Raw genomic sequence first — 5,667 nt, forward strand, 5'->3', positions numbered from 1 at the left:
GATTGTAAAAATCGACAAGAATGGAACAAATGGAAATATGCTATGCAAGCTGAATTAAACTCACTAAACAATCGAAAGGTTTTTGGAACTATTGTCTTTACACCAAAGTCAATGAAACCTGTAGGATATAAATGGGTTTTTGTGAGAAAATGAAATGAGAAAAATGAAGTTACAAGATATAAATCAAGACTTGTAGCTCAAGGTTTTTCTCAGAGGCCAGGAATTGACTATGAAGAAACGTATTCTCCTGTTATGGATGCTATTATGTTTAGATATTTAATCAGCTTAGCAGTCTCTAAAAATTTAGAGATGCGTCTTATGGATGTTGTCACAGCTTACTTGTATGGATCACTAGACAGTGACATCTATATGAAAATTCCTTAAGGATTTAAACTCCCCCAAAGCATTAAGCTCAAAGCCTAAGGAAATGTATTCCATCAAGTTACAAAGATCCTTGTATGGACTGAAACAATCTGGAAGGATGTGGTACAATCGTTTGACTGATTATTTGATAAGCAAAGGATACACAAATAATCTTATTTGTCCATGTGTTTTCATTAAGAAGACAACATCAGGATATGTGATCATAGCTGTGTATGTTGATGATCTAAATTTAATTGGGACACAAAAAGAAATTAATGAACCAATTGCTCTTTTAAAGAAAGAATTTGAAATGAAAGACCTTGGAAAAACCAAATATTGTCTTGGTTTACAAATTGAGCATATGCATGATGGGATACTTGTGCATCAGTCAACTTATACTGAGAAACTCTTAAAATGTTTCAATATGGACAAAGCAAATCCTTTAAGTGCATCGATGGTTGTTAGATCACCCAATGTTGACAATGATCCATTTCGTCCTTGCGAAGATAATGAAGAGATTCTTGGTCCCGAAGTACCATACCTCAGTGCAATTGGAGCACTAGTGTATCTTACTAACTGTACAAGACCTGGCATTTCTTTTGTAGTTAATTTATTGGCAAGACTCAGTTCATCCCCTACTAAAAGACATTGGAATGGCATTAAACATATTTTTCGGTATTTAAAAGGAACTTCTTATTTAGGTTTATTTTATCCTAACGATTCAAAAGAAGGGTTAGTTGGTTATGCAGATGCAGGTTATTTATCTGATCCCCATAAAGCAAAATCTCAAACTGGATACATATTTAAGAATGGAGGAACTGCGATTTCATGGCGTTCTCAGAAACAAACACTCATTGCAACATCTTCAAATCATGCTGAAGTCATTGCATTGCACGAAGCTACAAGAGAATGCATATGGTTAAGATCTATGTCGCAACACATATTGATTTCTTGTGGACTAGAGAAAGATCGAATTCCAACTCCTATCTGTGAAGATAAAGCAGCTTGTGTCTCGCAAATGAAGGAAGGGTATATCAAAAGTGATAGAACAAAGCATATACCACCAAGATACTTTGAGTATACTCGGGACCTTATTAAAGACAATCAGGTTGAGATGAGATATGTCCAATCCAACAACAACTCAGCTGATCTTTTCACAACATCACTTCCCACAACAACATTCAGGAAACATGTTCATAATATTGGCATGCGCCATGTACGGACAGTGTAACGACCCGCAATTTGAGTGGGAGCTATATATTGCACTCTTTTTCCCTTAGCTAAAGCTTTTTCCCATTGGGTTTTTCTTTAGCAAGGTTTTTAATGAGGCAGTACTTCAAGACCCCGAAGTTTTGAAATGGTATCATCCAAGGGGGAGTGTTATGATACACCGTCAATGTTTTGCCGACAATCTTTTGTATGACACCATTTCAAACCAATTATATGCATTTGTCTCCCTAATAGTATTTTTAAATAGTAGTTTTAGTATTATAAATAGCATGTGATTTTAACGAAGATTTGTATTCCAGTAAGAATTAATAATTCACACATCTCTTTACCATCTTGTTTCTTAGTTATAATAAAGTTCAATTATTACTTCAATAATCTTGTTATAATTAGAGCTAATATTATAACATCTATTTATTTTTTGTCATATTTCTTATATATTTTTAACCAACCAATCCAATATCTTCTTTATACACACACACACACACACATATATATATATATAGGTATTGGATCATTTCAGAAGTTTTTTTTACAACGAGAAGTGCGAGAAGTGAAGGTGTAACTCCATTAATCCCTAATTTCACTCCCTTTCTTATGTGTAGGTGCGTTGTGTAGGTGCATATGTATGTGTGTAGGTACATAGGTTTGAATGTGGATCGGTACATTTATATGTTTGTAGGTAGGTTTGAATGTGTAATTAAGACATAAATACAACCAACCTACATATATGTATGTAACATCATATGAAAGGGAGTGAAATTAAGGATTAATGGAGTTATACATTCACTTCTCGCACTTCTCGCTGTAATTTTACTTCTTGCAAGATCCATCCCATATATATATATATATGTATGTATGTATGTATGTATGTATGTATGTATGTATGTATGTATGTATGATGGTTCAGGAAAGAAATCATTTAAGTGCAAAAAATGTAAAAAATTAATATGTACCATTGATCTTGTCTAATCAATGGTTCATAACTATGATGGCAAACTTGTAAAAACGGAAAAAAAATATATAGAAGGTCTTTAAGACAAAGGGCAATTTGATCTTAAAATCTGATAACAAATATATTCTTTCAATCAATTTTTACTGTTAGTCAGTAATTCCGGATTTTTCTCATGTGTCCCACTCTAATATTTTCCAACTTTCTTTTAAATTTTCTACTTTATTTCTCTACTACATTTTCTTTTTATATTGAAATAAAACATTCTTAATCTGTATGCTTCTAGATCTTAATAAACAAATTTTGTATTAGAATTAAAACATCTTTTTTAAGTGAAATTACAAATTGATTTTAGATCTTAATAAAATACTTTTATGTAAAGCTTTATAAAAATTGCACGTAATAAATTGATGTGGTTAGCTTATTCCAGTTTTAATCCATATTAAGAAAGAAGAAAATAATAGAAGTCAATCCCTCTTTATTTTCTTCAAATTTCATGATAAGAAACGACCATTTTACATTTAATTACAATTTTTCTTGGCACTTAGTAACTAAATTACTTATTTGATTACCAATTTTTATTTAAATTATTATTATTTATTTTAGGAAAAATAAAGTTTAACGATAAATGATGATTGACGGATGCATTCATGGAATTTACTACACATATGCCTAACCTACACACATGAAGTTTCAACCTACACTTAGTATATGTCTATGCCTAAAATAGTGTAGGAAACAATTTAGCCTATGTGTTTATCTTAATTCAATCAATGAAATATTGATTTTGTGTAGAAAACGTTCAATCATGTAGAAAAGAATTCTAATGCTTATGTAGTTGAGCGAATACGAGTTTATTAAAGGCAATAGCCCTACAAAGACGTTAACAAAACCGATAATCCTACACAAATGTATGAGCCGACTGTGTAGGTATAAAAATAACTATATTTGTGTGACTATCGGCAATATTATATTGTAGGATATGCATTTCATATGTAAGGATCCATTATTAATACTTATGGATGACACAAATTGTACGTAGGTATAAGTTAGTTGTGTGTAGGTATAAGTTAGTTGTATGTAGTGTAGGTAGTAACTATGAAACTGTCTAGCAATGCTTTGTATTGTATGCCATCCTATGTATGTGGGTAATTTACTTTGTTGTGTGTGTAGTAACTATGAAACTGCGTAGCAACGCTTTTTTTTTTAATGTTTAGGAAGCTCATTTGTTGTGTCACTTAGTAGGATGTCATGTTTATAATTATTATGGTTGATTAGCATGTTGGCGTTATGAATACTTGTAGATGGCATAAATTAGTTGTATTGTTATAAGTCAGTTGCTTGTGTTTTATGTAGTAACATTGTTTTTGACATCCTATGTATGATGGTTATTTACTTTGTTGTGTAGCCAATAACTATAAAGCTGTGTAGCAATGTTTTTTTTTTTAATTTTTATTGTGTAGGAGAGCCCATTTATTGTGCAGGATGTTGTGTTTATAATTATTATGGATATGAAATATTATTTATTTACTTTGAAGTAAGTATTGATTTATCTTGAAAGTTGTTTTTTTTTTTGTTTTTTTATCTATGCTAGTAATTTTTATTTTGGATTAGATCCCGTGTATAGGATTGTGGTTTTTATTTAACGTGCAATGAAATGCATTAACTGATTGGTGTAACAATTTTGTTGAACAAAATTTCGGATTGGGGAATAGATATAAAAGAATACGCTAACGTTTCAATACGCGGCATAATAATAATAATAATAATAATAATAATAATAATAATAATAATAATAATAATATGCTTAATTAGGGTATTTGATATTGTAGTAAAAGAATTTCTAAGAATTAGTACAATCAAATTAGATTTATGATGAACGATGAAAATTTGGGTTAGAATTAAATAAAAGACAAACTAACTACTATATTATTTTGTAACTTGTAATTTATATGTGATACTTAATAAAAAAATTACATGCCCATTTTACTAACATACCCTCATAATTAAATAAAAAAAATAGAAATTACGTGATTGGCTAGAAGCTCTTCTCGCATTTCTCACGCTAAGACTCATTCTCGTCTGAACTTAAGCATATATATATATATACTAGTTTTTATCCCTCGTATTACGGGGTTGTTTTACATTACTCGTTTTAAATATTTATAGACTTTTTTAGAGTTTAATTTTATTTATTGTAAGAAAATTTATAATACACTTAGAGTTTTGTAAAAGGGTTTTACAAATATCTAAGATGTTATAACCCGGTTTAAAAGTTATCTAGATTTGGTGAGACCCAAGACCCGCTTAATTTTTTTACTATAAAATTGGTTATTAATTATAAATAATATCTTTTAAAAAAAATCATATAATAATTTTTAGTATATTCTATTTTATAGGATTTTCACACCAATAATTTGGTGAGAATAATTTTTAATTTAACGAGATGTTATAACCCGTTTAAGGAATATATGAGTTTGGTAAGACTCATACCCGTGAATTCGGGTCAAATGCATGAGAAACCTCCATTTAAAAATAAAGCAAATCTGGTGACTCCAAAAAAGGGGGGAGCGACCACATAACGACACATAGGATTTTTATGTTTTCATTTATATTATATTTATATATATATATATTATTGATGTATAAGAATTTATGCATATTTTTGGTGTTGGTAAATCAAGAACAAACAAACACACAGTACGATGAATAAGAGATGAAGAACAAGTGTTGAACAAATAAACTTTCTTATTGATCGATCTGAGTTATTACAATAGGTTTGATGGGTTTATATAGCCATCAAAAATAACTATAAAACAGTTAATTACTTTCAATTGTACATTTTTTACCCTTCTACTTTTACAAATACATAAAACATTCTGAACATACTTTCTACTAATGACACATGGACCATATATTTAGTTTAACTTCCAATACTCCCCTATAAACTAAATTTAGTTTAAGAAGGTCTTCAATCTTCTTGACTTCTTTTCACAATAGCATTGGTTCATCATCATAGGCGAGATGAGTCTCTTATTCTTTGTCTCCCTCCTTATCATTCCATTTAGAGCAATCTCTTGAAAAGTTCGTATTCACCACAACTGAAACATCTAAACTTTCTCTTG

The sequence above is a fragment of the Bidens hawaiensis genome, unplaced genomic scaffold, assembly GCF_021521415.1.
Source record: "Bidens hawaiensis isolate Kalapana, Puna unplaced genomic scaffold, B.hawaiensis_p1.1 tig00048053_1, whole genome shotgun sequence".
Classification (NCBI taxonomy): Eukaryota; Viridiplantae; Streptophyta; class Magnoliopsida; order Asterales; family Asteraceae; genus Bidens; species Bidens hawaiensis.